This window comes from Etheostoma spectabile, unplaced genomic scaffold, assembly GCF_008692095.1.
Source record: "Etheostoma spectabile isolate EspeVRDwgs_2016 unplaced genomic scaffold, UIUC_Espe_1.0 scaffold00019188, whole genome shotgun sequence".
Taxonomy (NCBI): Eukaryota; Metazoa; Chordata; class Actinopteri; order Perciformes; family Percidae; genus Etheostoma; species Etheostoma spectabile.
This window is the reverse complement of record NW_022604731.1, coordinates 12,617-29,920: the sequence shown is the minus strand read 5'-3', so window position 1 is coordinate 29,920 and position 17,304 is coordinate 12,617. Positions and strand designations below refer to the sequence as shown.

Below are 17,304 nucleotides of genomic sequence, written 5' to 3'. Positions count from 1 at the left end.
TGTACTCTGAGTGATCTCCAAAGCTAAGATATTTACTGCTTGTGATATACAACAGTGAGACATTTATGACCTCTTGTAAGAAACAGCAGCAACACAGAAAAAGAAACAGTTTTGTTAAATGTGCATATAATAAGCATTATAGATATATAATAAGCATGAAAGTTATATTACTTTAAGACACTACTGCAGAGAAATAAGAAATAAAAGACTTTATAAAAATGAATTCTCTATCAACCACCACCTCTTTGCTGTCGATGCAACCTCCACGGACGGTTCTCAGTTGTCACGGTCCAGTAACTTTAAAAGGAATAACAGCTGCTACTCTGCAATACCAGGTCGATGCGTGGAGTGAATGGAGCAAGCCCCTTTTTCAACTCCCATTGCTAAAAATCCATTTAATACGTTGTCCCCTGATAGAGGACATATCAGATATTAAACTGATAAGAACAGATTTTTTTTTTTTTTTTTTGAAAAAAATGTATTGACACTTATTTCATACTCTTGTCAAATAACAAATCACATCTAAGTTACCTTTAAAGTACAAAAAGTCAAATAAATAATCCATAAAACATCCAAAACAACTGTTCCAAGACGTGCATTAAACACAAAATAATCCATATAAACGTCTAAAACAATTGCTTTAAAAATGCATTACAGATAACATTATCATAGATTAAAAGGCATAAAAGTTTTCAATGTAAATGAGTGTCTATGTCAAAATGTTCTCAGCAGGGAGTGTGTAAGTTACGAATAAAAAGGTAAATGAACAGTCCACTGTTGTGCAGGAGTGGGGTGAGTCCCTACCAAAGGGGAACTCATTCCGCTCCCCCAAACAGATTTGGTCTCTCGGGGTCCTGTCGAGGTGCTCAGAGGAGACCCTCACCCTGTAGCTCCTTCCCACCGACCTCACCCGGAGGGTCAGGCCGCCGCTGCTTTGAACTTTTAATGTGTGGCTCCGGCTCCTTCGTCCAAATGGGCACAGAGGTGATTCTTCTTTGTGGCTGCGTCCTAGGCCCGCCGCCTGCAGCTCCGGCCGTTTGGACCGTCGCTGCGGCCATCCGGATCACAGCCACGGGGGGGATCTGCATGTGCTTTCTTGCCAGCAAGTTTCTGGAGGTCCATATGGTGTCTTTGATGGCGGCTAGGGTGAGCCACTGTTTGGCAAATGTTCGTGCTTGTATCTGTTTTCCTTGACCCACCCCGTACAGCACCAGCTGTGGTGTAAGGACCTCCCTTGTTGGCAAGTACGGGAATTGCAAGGAGCCGGCCGTTGCCCACTGTTCTACGGCAGCGCTGCACTGCCAGAGCAGGTGCCTCACCGACTCAGGTGCGCCACAACCTGGTCGGGGGCAAGTAAGTGTGCCGACATGCCCCGGGAGTGCATTACGGACCTGACTGGGAGGACCTCGTGAGCCACCATCCATGACAGGTCCCGGAGTCTGTTTGGAAGAGCGGGATGGTTCACGTTGTGCCAAACTGTTGAGGGCTCGCCCAGTGCGAGCCCGCGCACTGGACTCACTAGTTCCCGCTCCTGCACAACAGAAATGAGAGAGCGGTGAGTAGTTAAACCTGCAACTCCTCCTGCTCAAGGTTAAAATGCCTTAAAAATGATTCACTCTTGTTTTCATTTGACCTGCTCCATAGAGACGTTTGTGGCTATTGTCATATAAGGATGTTTATTTGCCTGTTCATTACTATGAGTTTTACGGTAGCACAGAACAAGTGAGATCTCGCTATAGCCTTGCATGTTATCGCGAGACGTGTGTGTGAGTTGACGGGCTACTACTGCATGCGTTCAAATAAAGATATAGCTCCGGCTAAAGAGTATTAAGCCTCCGGAATTATCATTTTACATGGTGTCAGAAGTGAACGGAAGGAGTTATGGCCAAATTTAACCCCCGACAAGCTTCTCCTTTGACAAACCGGGAGAATGGCCGGATTGGAAGCAGCGTTTTGTGAGGTTTAGGACCGCCACCAAGCTCGACAAAGAAGATGGCGCTGTCCAGGTGAGCAGCCTCATATACGCCATGGGAAACGAGTCGGAAAACATTTACAGATCGTTTGCCTTTGGCGAGGAAGACAGCGCAGACGACTTTGACCTAGTGCTAGCAAAGTTCGATGAATATTTCGTGCCAAGACGGAATGTTATTCACGAACGAGCACTGTTCCACCAGCGCGTGCAGAGGGCGGGAGAGAAAGCGGAGACTTTCATCAGAGCTCTATACGAGCTGTCCGACCATTGCGACTTCGGCGCAACAAGGGAAGAGAATATCCGCGACAGGATCGTTGTCGGGATATTGGATAAGGATGTCTCACGTAAGCTGCAGTTAACGAAGGACTTAACGCTCGCGACAACCGTGGAGACGGTCCGGCAATCTGAAGAGGTGGCTTCACAAGTCAGCATGCAGGGAGAGGCAGCTGGGATGATAAACGAAATCACGAACAAGCACAATAAATTCACGAAACGCTATGGTAAGCCTAAAGGGGGTAATAATGGACAATGTGGGAAATGGAAAAGCCAGGCATAGTAAGGACGAAAACTGCCCCGCTAGAAAGTCCACACGCAACACATGCAATAAAGTTGGACATTGGAGCAGAGTGTGTAGGAGTAAAAAAACAGTGAGTGAGGTCACAGAGAAACCGGAAAAGTTGCAGCCTTATTTTTCTTGAAGCTGTAAGCAAAACTGATGGCTCAGCTAAGCATTGGACTGTGGACTTGCATGTGGGTTCTACGCCAGCCCAGTTTAAAATTGACACAGGGGCCGATGTGAGCATCATCTGTGAGCAGACTTACAACACACTCAAACCCAAAAGTCCATTGGAGCCTGCAGATATGCCACTATATAGCCCAGGGGGGGAGCTGAAGTGCATTGGAAAAATTCAGAGCACTGTGACACATAAAGGAAAGAGCTACCCACTCCAAGCATGTCATTCGTGGACGCACAGTGAACAATCTACTCAGTAGACCACTTTCTGTTGAAATGAAGCTAGTGAGGATAGTGGACGAAACCGTGAGCAGCCATGGGCATGCACAAGCTTATGGGGAACATGGGACATTAAAGACTGAACCTGTACGAATACAGCTTAAAGACAATATTCAACCACATGCTGTCTATACTGCACGGCGTGTACCACTTCCGATGCTGGAGAAGGTAAAAGAGGAGCTACAGAGGATGGAGAAAAATGGCATCATCGACGCGAGTAACACAACCTACAGACTGGTGTGCACCCATGATGCCAGTCCTGAAGAAGAGCACAGGTAAAGCTCGCATCTGCGTTGATCTCAAGAGGCTGAACGAGGCTGTTAAGAGAGAACAGTACATCTTGCCTACTACAGAGGAGATAACTGCAAAACTAAGCGGAGCCACCATCTTCTCATCACTCGACGCCGCAAGTGGCTTCTTCCAGATACCACTCCACCCGATGCTGTAAGCTCACTACATTCATCACGCTGTTTGGACGCTTCCACTTCAAGCGGCTACCGTTTGACATAACCAGTGCACCTGAAATCTTTCAGAGGAAAATGATGGAGACTCTTCAAGGACTGGAGGGTGTTGAGGTCTTTATGGACGATATTCTTGTGTATGGTGCCACAGAGGCAGAACATGACAACAGGCTGGAGAAGGTGATGCAGCGAATCGAGTCAGCTGGTCTAAAGCTCAACAGAGAAAAGTGCTCCATCAGGCAGAGTCAGCTGCGGTTCCTCGGCCACCTCATTGATAGGTCTGTGATTCGGCCTGACCCAGATAAGGTGGAGGCTATTCGCCAGCTGTCACCGCCGGCAGATGTGCAGGAGTTGAAAAGGATACTGGGAATGGTTAACTACTTGGGTAGATACATCCCCAATCTCTCAACTGTGGGACAACCGCTGTATGAACTCCTGAAGAACAAGAATACATGGAACTGGAGTCATGCTCAAGAAACAGCATTTGAACACATTAAAGAACTGTTAACAACTGCACCAGTACTTGCCTACTACGATGTATCTAAACTGACTGCTGTATCGGCCGATGCAAGCAGTTATGGGCTAGGGGGTGTGCTACTACAACTCCACGGGGAGCAGTGGAAACCTGTAGCATATTGCTCCAGACGTCTCACGACGCTGAATCCCGCTACGCCCAGATTGAAAAGGAAGCTCTGGCGGGCGTTTGGGCGTGCGAAAGGTTTGACAGGTACCTAAACGGACTAGAGCGGTTTAAACCTGTAACAGACCACAAGCCGCTTGTACCCCTCATCAACAGCCGCAGCCTGGATAACTAATAACTATGCCTGTTCCACAGTCAACGTCAGCATTGCCCTGTGAGTCGACAGAGACAGGCACCCACTCTGACAGTGCCGCCATGGTAGAGACTGCTCCTGTCAGTCAGAGTGAGGCAGCACCCTCAAACCCTCTTCTCAGTCAGACTGTGACCAGATCTGGACGAGTTTGCAAACCAGTCACCAGGCTTAACCTGTAGACCTGTGGCTGTTTGGGACAGTAGGGACAGGGGGAGAATGAGTATTGCCACTGATGTTGTTAATATTGCTCATGGTAAACTCAGGTTACTGAAATTAATGTGGCAATTTTGAGTTAAGAATCTGTTATTGATGACAGTACCACAACGTGAGTTTAGTATGTTTTTGGTTAGTGTGCCTACAGTGGTAGGGTTGTCACGATAGTCAGTTGTCAGGTTTGACTTAATGTGTTAGGCAGAAAAAAGAGGGGAGATGTCATATAAGGATGTTTATTTGCCTGTTCATTACTATGAGTTTTACGGTAGCACAGAACAAGTGAGATCTCGCTATAGCCTTGCATGTTATCGCGAGACGTGTGTGTGAGTTGACGGGCTACTATTGCATGCGTTCAAATAAGATATAGCTCCGGCTAAAGAGTATTAAGCCTCCGGAATTATCATTTTACAGCTATAACTCCTCCCATTCCCTGTAATGCTTTAAAAATGGAAGGCCACATTCCTGTAATACAAACACATCTGACTTAAAAGAGTTAAGAAAGGATAAAACCGTCTGGGCTCTAACTCTCGACTTGACGCTTCTCACATTGATAGTTGAGAAGGTGAGTGCCATGAGTATGGTTAAGAATAACAAGTATGACATCTTAAAGACAGAAAGGGGGGGATTTCAAATTTTAAACAACAGTTATTGAATTTCTTGTGAATGGAGCTCTTCCTTCATTCTCACAGGTGAGAGAGGACGGGGTTGAGCTCCATTCCCTTTCGGACTCTGGGAGTTGGCCTCTGGCGCAGGGCCGCATTGAACATAGAGCCCTTTGGGGTTGATTGCAGAGCTATGGTTAGGAAGGAGACTTCATTGGGTGAATTGGAGGGGAAGACTCTGGGCCCCTCCACAGATGAACTGTCTGAGTCAGTCCCAGCTCTTCCCCTCTTTTCCAAGACTCCAGGAGACTCAGAAGACTATTCTGAAATTAGTCTCTTGCCTGGCTGGGCATTGGGGAGGGGGACATCCTCACTATCACCCTGTGACTGGTCAGTTTCCTGTTCTGAGCCAGCCACTGGGCTAGCTCCGCCTTCTGCCTGCATTGCCACCACTTCCTTCCTGTTCACCAATGGTAGGGCAATTGCAGGCCCCTCCCCTTCTCCCGCCTCCCCTGACCCTTCTCCTCCAATCACAGGATTTGGCGGGAGATTTGAATTTTCCAGCCCAAACAGCTCTCCAAACAATTCATTTTGTCCGCCATTTTGTTCCTTTTCCGTTCTTTTTGCTGCTGTCTTTAATTTGTTGGCAAATGACTTTGGGCAATCTCTGAAGAGGTAGTTTGTTTCTCCACAAAGATTGCACTTCCTGCCATTGGTGCATTCCATGAAGGTATGCCCAATTTCTCTACATTTGCCACAAATAATCTGCTGGCACGCTTCTGCCAGGTGCCCATTCTCACCACACTTGCAGCAGAGTTTGGGCTGGCCCTGGTAGTGAATGTAGCCCCTGTTGTTTCCCAGAACTATCATGGATGGCAGATGTTTCAGGCCTTGGAAGCCTTGGGGGTCCTGCCATTGTTGGATGGGGACCCTCCAAGCGCAATTCCAAATGCCATCCTCATCTCTCACCTTGGTAGCCTGGCCTTTCACAGTGCAAAATCTGCCCAGCCATAAACAAATGTCATCTGCATTTACGGTTTCATTGAACATTCTGACAATTACAGTTTTAGCTGCATTATCAGTCAGTTTCTCAACATTAAATGCAGAAAACTGGGGTTTTGCATTTTCAAAACGAATCCAGAATTCTCTCAACAAGGCAGCGGAACAAAAGCTTATATCAAAACCTTTATTAAAAGGTAAAGTCAGGATACAGTTTACATCTTCTGGGGTGAATTTCAAGATTTTCTGGACTAGCCTCCTGGAGAAGTCCAGCCTTGATATCATAAGTGGTTCATTTTCTTTAAACGTAAATCGGACACTGTGGTGCCTCCACATGCCGGCATGGTTGGCCGACATGGTGGAGGCACCACGCTATAAAAGGGATAAAAGAAGCTAAAATGCCTAAAACAGTCTACAAAAACAACAAGGAAGCTAAAAATAAGGTAAAACACTGATCTAAAATAACAAGATTAAGCCTGCTTAGTAAATACTAAAACACACTTACCTTTCTTGTTCGGTCTGGTCAATTTTGTAATCCGGCAGAGTAGTAAGCAGTTCTCTGGACCAATGAATTCCTGAGTGAAAGTATTTCAACTACAAACAAGATGAAATCTGTTCACAAGGAATGTGTACAATATCCTCCAAAACCTGCTGCTACAAAACTAGGCCACAAACGGACATAAGTTTTTTGGAACTAGGAGGCGATCGCAGTCTTAGCCAAAAGGCCAAGAAGCGATGACCACCACCTCTTTGCTGTCCGATGCGACCTCCCGGACGGTTCTCAGTTGTCACGGTCCAGTAATTTTAAAAGGACATAACAGCTGCTACTTAGCACCCCCGTCCAAGCGCTTCATGGTGAAGCACAAAAGTTTTAGTTAAAGAAGGCAATTTTGGTTTTCCCAATTGGTCAAGCTTCTGCCAACCTGCAATATTCCCATGCTGTCACATTTTGGCTGCATTTAAAAAACTGAGTTTCCTTTTGGAGAGCATATTTGTTTTTCACAAGTACAAAAGGCTTAGCCAAACAGCAAAGCCCACCAAAAATAATTTCAACTCATAGGTGTTCCTCTCCACGGAAGTCTTTAGTAAAAGGCGAAAGACTTGTGCGTTATGAAGAGAAACCAGAGTAAGTACAGCCCACTCTCGAAAGCAGCCGAAAACCCCAGTCTTCCCAGTCCCAACCCTCACGGTAATTCTCACTTGGTGTGCCGCTTTCCAAATCCAAGGCCTCACCTATTCCCACATTGTCACAGGGCCAATATTTTGTCCTTGCTGTTTTTCTGCCAATCAAAAGTGCAAATCTTGCTACACTTTTGTATGGCTTTATCTTGTCAAGTATTATAACGTTTTTATACCAGGAACCCAACAAGGTTTCACAGATAATTCAGTTTTTGCGACAACTTCTGGCGGTAAAATCTGCCAGCCATGTCTCTTCAGGTCCATTGACAGTTTGGGCAACGGGCAGCTCCACGTGCATCGTTAATTGTTTTTCCACAAGACAGAAGATGGGTGCACCGTTCCCAGCGACGCTGCAATACCGGGTCAATGCTTGGAGTGAATGGAGCAAGCCCCTTTTTCAAATCCCATTGCTAAAAATCCATTTAATACGTTGTCCCCTGATAGAGGACATATCAGATATTAAACTGATAAGAACAGATTTTTTTTTTATTTTAGAAAAGTTTATTAACAATCAAAACAAAAGATTCAACAAAACATACAATTTACAATCAACAATACAATGCACAACCTACCCTAGACCCCACACACAAAAACTGCATGATGTTACCATTCCAACCCTAACCCTACTTTCCACCTCTCCAAGGCAGCATGCTTCCCCCACTTCTCAATGTCCCTTTTGATTCTCCCTTCAAATCAAACTCCATCCGCCTTGTCACCCCCACCACACCATCATCCCTGTTCTTCCTAACGAGATCTTGCCTAGCCCACCTCAAGCTCCTCTTCACAATAATAACAATCAACCATGGAAGGAAATTTGCACTCCCCGAACCCACCCTACGGTCCACCATATCCCATGTCAGCCGAAGACCAGAACTCAATTGTTCCCACATTGCACCAGCCCTGCCCCAAACCTTACCCGCAAATGGACAGCCCCACATGACATGTCTGACTGTCTCCACCTCTGTGCACCCCAACCTAGGACAGACCGGAGACCTCGCCAAACCATGCCTGTACATTACATCACGCACCGGCAGGCACTTGAGAAAGCACAACCAATTTAGATCCTTAAGACCATTGTCAAGCCCCCTTGGCTGGATACCCCTCCAAATCGGAAATGGGGTACCAACCACAGGTGGCGCAATCACTCTCTGACTAACCTCTCCGAAGAGAACCCGGTGATCCAGCCTCAATGCCGGATCTGAAACCTCAGGATGAGTCCTCAACCACCTGGCCGCATGGAGGTAGTGCCATGGCAACTGCTCCACCCGGGGTGCCAGATTGCTCCAGACCATCAGACCTCTAGTCTAATAAGCGAAATAGAGCCTCAGGAAGTAACCTGACGAATGCACCACCGGAGCAGACAACTCCTGAGTCAAAAAATGACACAACTATGCAATCCAGTTTCAGCTGGAGGTGCGGCACACCTCTCCCCCCAGTGTCTACACCAGCCATCATACGTGCCCTCGCCACATACTCTAAACTCCCACCCCAAAGGAAACGGAAAACAAGCCGATGAGTGGCCTCCTCATACCAACCGGCAGCGGGTAGATGTACGTCAAAAACAAAAGAGAATACATCCCCCTTCTTATACAGAAGGGAAATCACCCCCGTGGCCACCGACCTTCCCATCACACCTGTTCGGAACATTTCAGCCAACACCTCCAAAACAACCAGTCCGAGTAAATCCCAAAACTTGAGATAAAACTCCACGGAAGTCCATCAATACCCGGCACCTTCCGCTTGTTCATTCCCCTCAAAACCCCTTCAAGTTCCACAAGGGTGATGTGAGCCCCATAGCCTGCGCAATGTCAGAACGAACCCTTTGGGTCAGCGCATCCAAAAGATCTCACCCCCCTCCATCTCTGTCTCCCGTTCCCGAAAATGCGTGCGGAAATAGTCAGTGGCCACTCGCACCATCTCAACATCACCGTCCACAACCCTGCCCTGCTCGTCCCTCACCCCAATAACCACTTTTTTTCACCCTGTCAGCCCTCATAGAGTAGAAGAACGCTGCAGAACATGTCTCGGCACCCTCAAGGTAGGCACTACGAGCACGCAATAAGTATGCTCGTGCCCTACCTTCATAAACCACCCTCAATCGCTCCTTCAGGGAGCCACAAACCCCTGATTCATGATGCCCCACAGTTCCCCGTGGCATACTCAAGCTCGAGAAGGTACTGCAGGCGAAGCAGCTCCCTCCTCGCCACCCTCACCTTTTGTTTACAATACCGCATACAAAACAACTTCATGCGCTCCTTGACTACCTCGCATACCATTTGCTGTCCGATGCGACCTCCCCGGACGGTTCTCAGTTGTCACGGTCCAGTAATTTTAAAAGGACATAACAGCTGCTGCTTAGCACCCCCGTCCAAGCGCTTCATGGTGAAGCAAAAAAGTTTCAGTTAAAGACAGCAATTTTAGTTTTCACAATTGGTCAAGCTTCTGCCAACCTGCATATTTCCATGCTGTCACATATTAGCTATGTATAAAATCTGAGTTTCCTTTTGGAGAGCACATTTGTTTTTCACAAGTACAAAAGGTGATGATATAATGAAAAGAAAGTTGATGTGTATATGCATGAATCCAAAAGAAAGTTGATGCGTATATGCATTTATTAAAAAGAAAGTTGATGTGTTTATGCATTAATCAAAAAAAATTTGATCTGTATATGCATTAATATAAAAGAAAGTTGATGTGTATATGCATTAATATAAAGAAAGTTGATTTGTATATGCATTAATCTAAAAGGAAGTTGATGTGTATATGCATTAATATCAAAGAAAGTTGATGTGTATATGCATTAATATAAAAGAAAGTTGATGTGTATGTGCATTAATCTAAAAGGAAGTTGATGTGTATATCCATCCATCCATCCATCTTCATCCGCTTATCCGGTATCGGGTCGCGGGGGCAGCAGCTCCAGTAGGGGACCCCAAACTTCCCTTTCCCGAGCCACATCAACCAGCTCCGACTGGGGGATCCCGAGGCGTTCCCAGGCCAGGTTGGAGATATAATCGCTCCACCTAGTCCTAGGTCTTCCCCGGGGCCTCCTCCCAGCTGGACGTGCCTGGAACACCTCCCTAGGGAGGCGCCCAGGAGGCATCCTTACCAGATGCCCGAACCACCTCAACTGGCTCCTTTTGACGCAAAGGAGCAGCGGCTCTACTCCGAGCTCCTCTCGGATGACTGTGCTTCTCACCCTATCTCTAAGGGAGACGCCAGCCACCCTCCTGAGGAAACCCATTTCGGCTGCTTGTACCCTGGATCTCGTTCTTTCGGTCATGACCCAGCCTTCATGACCATAGGTGAGGGTAGGAACGAAAATTGCCCGGTAGATCGAGAGCTTTGCCTTCTGGCTCAGCTCTCTTTTCGTCACAACGGTGCGATAAACAGAATGTAATACCGCACCAGCTGCTCCGATTCTCCGACCAATCTCACGCTCCATAGTCCCCTCACTCGCGAACAAGACCCCAAGGTACTTAAACTCCTTCACTTGGGGTAAGGACTCACTCCCTACCCGAAGAAAGCACTCCATCGGTTTCCTGCTGAGAACCATGGCCTCAGATTTAGAGGTCCTCGTCCAAGCCGCTTCACACTCGGCTGCGAACCGATCCAGAGAGTGCTGAAGGTCACAGACCGATGACGCCATCAGGACCACATCATCTGCAAAAAGCAGCGATGAGATCCTAAGCCCACCGAACTGCAACCCCTCCCCGCCCCGACTACGCCTCGATATCCTGTCCATAAATATTATAAACAGGATTGGTGACAAAGCGCAGCCCTGGCGGAGGCCAACCCTCACCTGGAACGAGTCCGACTTACTGCCAAGAACCCGGACACAGCTCTCGCTTTGGTCATACAGAGACTGGATGGCCCTAAGAAGGGACCCCCTCACTCCATACTCCCGCAGCACCTCCCACAGTTTCTCCCGGGGGACCCGGTCATACGCCTTCTCCAGATCCACAAAACACATGTAGACTGGTTGGGCATACTCCCAGGCTCCCTCCAGGATCCTTGCGAGAGTAAAGATCTGGTCCGTTGTTCCACGACCAGGACGGAATCCGCATTGTTCCTCTTCAATCAGAGGTTCGACTATCGGCCGAACCCTCCTTTCCAGCACCTTGGAGTAGACTTTACCAGGGAGGCTGAGAAGTGTGATACCCCTGTAATTGGCACACACCCTCTGGTCCCCCTTTTTGAAGAGGGGAACCACCACCCCAGTCTGCCACTCCTTCGGCACTGTCCCAGACTTCCACGCAATGTTAAAGAGGCGTGTCAACCAAGACAGCCCCTCCACACCCAGAGCCTTCAGCATTTCTGGACGGATCTCATCAATCCCTGGGGCTTTGCCGCTGTGGAGTTGTTTGACTACCTCAGCGACCTCCACCAGGGAAATTGACGATAATCCCCCATCATCCTCCAGCTCTGCCTCCACCACAGAGGACGTGTCAGCTGGATTTAGGAGTTCCTCAAAGTGCTCCTTCCACCGCTCAATTACCTCCCCAGTTGAGGTCAACAACGTCCCATCCTTACTGTATACAGCTTGGATGAGTCCCCGCTTCCCCCTCCTGAGGTGGCGAACGGTTTTCCAGAAGCACCTTGGTGCCGACCGAAAGTCCTTCTCCATGTCTTCTCCAAACTTCTCCCACACCCGCTGCTTTGCCTCTGTCACGGCAGAGGCTGCAGCCCTTCGGGCCCGTCGGTACCTTGCAACTGCGTCCGGAGTCCTCTGGGATAACATATCCCGAAAGGACTCCTTCTTCAGTCGGACGGCTTCCCTGACCACCGGTGTCCACCAGGGTGTTCGTGGGTTACCGCCCCTTGAAGCACCTAAGGTCTGTCCAGAGTCCTCCCCCACCCCCTGACCCAACTCACCACCAGATGGTGATCAGTTGACAGCTCTGCCCCTCTCTTCACCCGAGTGTCCAAAACATACGGCCTCAGATCAGATGAAACGATTATAAAATCGATCATTGACCTTTGGCCTAGGGTGCTCTGGTACCACGTACACTTATGAGCATCCCTATGTTCGAACATGGTGTTTGTTATGGACAATCCATGACTAGCACAGAAGTCCAACAACAAACAACCACTCTGATTCAGATCAGGGAGGCCGTTCCTCCCAATCACGCCTCTCCAAGTATCTCCATCATTGCCCACGTGTGCGTTGAAGTCACCCAGCAGAACTATGGAGTCCCCTACTGGAGCCCCATACAGGACTCCATTCAAGGTCTCCAAGAAGGCCGAATACTCTGAACTCTTGTTTGGTGCATATGCACAAACAACAGTCAGAGTTTTCCCCCCCATCACCCGCAGGCGTAGGGAGGCGACCCTCTCGTCCACCGGGGTAAACTCCAACGCAGCGGTGCTCAGCCGGGGGCTTGTGAGTATCCCCACACCCGCCCGGCGCCTCACACCCAACTCCGGAGCAACTCCGGAGTAGGACAGAGTCCAACCCCTATCCAGAAGTACGGTTCCAGAACCGAGACTGTGCGTAGAGGTAAGCCCCACCAGATCTAACTGGTAACGCTCCACCTCCCGCACAATTTCCGGCTCCTTCCCCCACAGAGAGGTGACGTTCCACGTCCCCAGAGCCAGCCTCTGCCGCCCGGGTCTGGTCCGTCGAGGCCCCTGACCTTCGCCGCCACCCATGTGGCAGCGCACCCGACCCCAGCGGTTCCTCCCACAGGTGGTGAGCCCATGGGATGGAGATGAGGGTGCCACGTAGCTTCTTCGGGCTGTGCCCGACCGGGCTCCGTGGCAAACCCGGCCACCAGGCGCTCGCTGACAAGCCCGCCGTCTGGGCCTGGCTCCAGACGGGGGCCCCGGGCCTCCTCCGGGCAGGGTCACTCCCTCTCTTCCTCGGTCTCTCATAGGGTTTTTGAACCATTCTTCGTCTGGCCCCTCACCTGAGACCACTTTGCCATGGGAGACCCTACCAGGAGCACAAAGCTCCAGACAACACAGCCCTCAGGTTCATAGGGACACACAAACCTCTCCACCACGATAAGGTGATGGTTCCCCGGAGAGGTGCTGTATATATGCATTTATTAAAAAGAAAGTTGATGTGTTTATGCATAATTAAAAAAGAAAATTTATATGTATATGCATTAATCTAAAAGAAAGTTGATGTGTATATGCATTAATCTAAAAGAAAGTTGATGTCATAATGGATTGTGATGATGACATAATGAATAGTGATGAGGACATAATGAATGTGTATATGCATTTATAAAAAGAAAGTTGATGTGTATATGCATTAATCTACACAAAAGGTGATGTGCACTCTTAAAAAAATTATAGTGGCTTAACTTAAAAGAATTAAGGTAACAATTTGCATGGACTTTTGTAAGTAGTTCCAACTCAGCCATTTTTGAGTAAATGCGGCGATTCTTTTATAGTAAGACTAACTAATTTATTTAAGTACAACCAACATGACCTACAAGTTTATTTAAAGTAAATCTACTTAAATTGCATGAAAATGTTAAGGTAATATTATGTTGTCAAATTATTTAATTTAAGCTATTTTAACTTATTTATTTTACTTCCATTCTACTCAGAATTGTTAATGCAAATTGTTATCTTAACTTTGTGTTAATAACTTAATTCACTTTAACAAGAATAAAGTACACAGCAATTCCTTTTTAGAAAACATTTTATTGTAAAAACAATGTTAACGTATAAACTATATTATAGTAATATTTTATAACATAAACAAAATAAACATGCCTACTTAGACAAAAAATAAATACATACATTTTTACCCAAATCAGTTTTAAGAGAAAGTGTCATTATTTTTTTTTAACCTGGACCCTAATTCCCCATGCCTGTGTGACTGATGAGGAGAAGAAATATTTAATTAGTCCAGTATTGATGGAGAGCGCATCCTTCTGGTGGCTACAAAATGAGCTGAAATGTAGTTCTATAAGGCAAATGTGCTGCGTCAAATTGTGTTCACAAATAGTTCTCTTTTTCACCCTCTAACAGGTACAGGTGGTTACTGTAAGTCCTGACAACAGTATGGAGAGCCTTTCCCTTCACTTGTTGTGGCTGTGTAAAACCAAGTCTCCTAAAAAGTATTTTTTAGCTCATTTTGCAGCTGCCAGCTGATGCGCTCTCTGTCAATACTGGGCCAATTAAAGATAGTCTTCCCTCAGTCAGTCAGTCAGTCAGACAGACAGAGACAGGTTGAAAAATAACAAAGCTTCCCTTTAATAAAAATTATTAGTGTATTTGGGAGCTTCTAAGTTGCCCTTAAAAATGGAACATGTTCAAATTACTAACGTAAATTTTGGAGGCCCAATCCACTGAGTCCAGTGCGGTGCATGTTAAAAAATACAATAAAAAACAGCATGCACCATGTTGTTGAATTTGAGGACAGTCTAATTCTTCACATTTTTAGCCTTGCAGTTTACTTTTTAAAGACATAACCTTCAGACTGGCTTTCAGCCCATCCAGCTAAAGGCATATCTTTTGAAATACCTTAAAAGTGTTTTTCCGTTCTTTTGGGTAGCTGAGGTTGAGTCCGTATATCAGCCCCATTAGCAAGGCACATGCTCTGGGTACGTCCAGGTCTTACAGGACTTCTGTTCCCTCAATGAAGATCCTGGAGCTGGTTGGATCAGACATGGTGGCACCTCTGGAAATGACCATCTCCATCACTTCACTGACAATATCCCCACCATCCTGGCATAAGTAGGTCAGAATCAATGTCAGTGTTTTACTCCTCATGTTTAAAATCAAGAGTAACACAAAGTACAGAGTGTATGTGAACTTAAGTGTCGGATTTACCTACCAACTGCTCTTTGAAGAGATCCTCCTCCTTTTCTCTGAGATACACCATTAGACCACAGATAGCAACCTCTCCTTTTCCACAGACTCATCCTGTGAACAAAAAAACATATGCTAAACTGCTCTTCTATGAATTTAAGTTTTTAATAATTAGATCACTTGGAAAACAGACCAAAGAATGAGGTTGATAAGACTTAGACTGTACAAATTACCAATCTGTATTGTTTTAAATTAAAATCAAATAATGAATTAATTTTAAAAAGGCCTTGTAAATATTAAATCTGTTATTCAATATATTAACAATTATACATGATTCAGTTTCCTTGTTCTGTTGTACTGGTGCAAGTGTTGCATGATGACCAATGATGAAACTGTTAAGGCTTTTGAATTCAACTTTGTTATTACATTTACTATGCCTGTCTTGTTACCTTTCACTACTAATATAGTTTTGGTTGTAATTGATATTTTTTTTTAGCAACTTCAGAGCAGAGATATATTATTACCTTATAAGTGTTTGGATTGCAACCAGCTACTTTTTAATACATCCAGCGGACAAGGAGCACTGATAGTTTTCATGTGAAATTGTGTTTCTGCCCACCTGTCAAATTTGTCAAAAGTCTACTAAACACTCTCCAGTGAAAGTGAACCAACACAACATCACCCATACCAAAAGATAATGTTCAAATCAAGATTACTTAACCCAATATCACCTACAAAAACATTTAGAAATTAACTACATTACTTACCTCTAGCAGCAAGTTTCTTATGTGCTGAATATTCATTTTTGAAGCCCCTCCTCTTAAGGACACCAAGGACTATATTTTTGTTGTGTGCTGCTCCAGTTTTGCCATGAGCATTGCCTCGAGGTTAATAGTGGTGATCCTCCTGAATTCTTCATTTATCTGTATAAATATAAGACACAAATGACAAAAGCACAATTTGGTAATGTAAAAAATAGAACGTACTGTGAACCAAAAATATTTACATGAGCTGCATCAAAAGAGCAGACCATCGGTGTTTTAGGTTTGTGACTGGTGGTGCTTCATTCACAACCTCCTGCCTGCAAATGGAGAATGTCTAAGATAGGGCAATTTTCCAATTCCTTCATCTTCAGGATCTTCACTCATTGCACCCTCCATATCCTCCTCAACAACAGAACTGTCCCCTACATTTAAAGGATTGACAAACCTCTGCAAAAGCTCAGGCTTGAAGTCATTCAGTGAATAAGGAGTGTGTTTCCGGCTCCTATGAGAAGCAAATGTTCCATGAATGTTTGTTTTGAAAGGACAATTTTCAAAAACACAACAGACAGTTTCCTGTTTTTTTTAAATGACGGCAAATGTGCTCAAAGTATTCTCTTTCTGTTGAGATAGGGTTTAGAGAACAAGACAACACTTCTCTATGTGTCACTGTCTCACAGGTTGAATGGCCTCTTGAAAGACGGGTACGCAGACTGACCCATGTTTTAAAAGAGCAATAACACTCCCAATAAAGACAAGGGAGAAATTGTCCACCATGGGCATGTCTAAGTCTATAATGTTTTAACAGCTCAGTCCTTCTTGGTGTTTCAAATTTGCAAATTTTACAACTCCAATTCATTTTAAAACTATGAAATCTACTTGCAAAAAACTGCACAGAATTGGGCTTATGTCTTACACCATGCTTTTTCAGAATGCTAACATTAATGGCAGTTCAGTGCCGTTAAGCTACCACTGGATACAAAAGATACAAAAAACTGCTCTGAAGCATGGTGCTGTTAAGACTAGCTTGCTAATGTATGCTAACTCAACAGTTGGTGAATTAGCTTAGGAAAAGCTACAACTTCAATTTGAGCACGTGAAAACAAATTATGTCTGTTAATACAGTTACTACATGCAAATGAAACAAAGAAAGAGACTCACCAAGTATTTTCTTGCAAACTCAGTCGAGCTGGGGGTGTCCTGAACAAGCCCGCTGTGTTTACCGGTAACGAGTTTATCCAGCGTTTTTTTTTTTGCCAGCCTCCAGGTTTATTTAGAAACTGATTTGCTTTCTGGCTGTGGCAAAAAAAAAAAACTTTCTGTGTGTGTGTTGCGTTGGGTTGCTGCCGTTTTCTGCTATGATGACCGGCCACGGCTCGCCTCGCAGTGGAAAACGGACGCACAGTAACACGATTCGAGTAGAGATATTGGAAACACGCCAAGTTTCTCCCGCTCTTCTTAGAAGGCGTGGTATATCAGCAAAGCATGTCCGGGCAAGTTCA

General features: G+C 45.9%; 2 non-coding genes and 1 pseudogene across 2 annotated transcripts; all 3 read right to left on the bottom strand.

Annotated features, from left to right (window-relative positions):
* Positions 1 to 299: 299 nt before the first annotated feature.
* Positions 300 to 482, bottom strand: LOC116684055 (U2 spliceosomal RNA). The gene has a single exon (XR_004330757.1). It is a non-coding gene; the product is annotated as a U2 spliceosomal RNA (small nuclear RNA).
* Positions 483 to 7,105: 6,623 nt separating this feature from the next.
* On the bottom strand, positions 7,106 to 7,222 carry LOC116684056 (U5 spliceosomal RNA). The gene has a single exon (XR_004330758.1). It is a non-coding gene; the product is annotated as a U5 spliceosomal RNA (small nuclear RNA).
* Positions 7,223 to 7,596: 374 nt separating this feature from the next.
* Positions 7,597 to 7,775, bottom strand: LOC116684054 (uncharacterized; annotated as a pseudogene).
* Between the last annotated feature and the right edge of the window lie 9,529 nt (positions 7,776 to 17,304).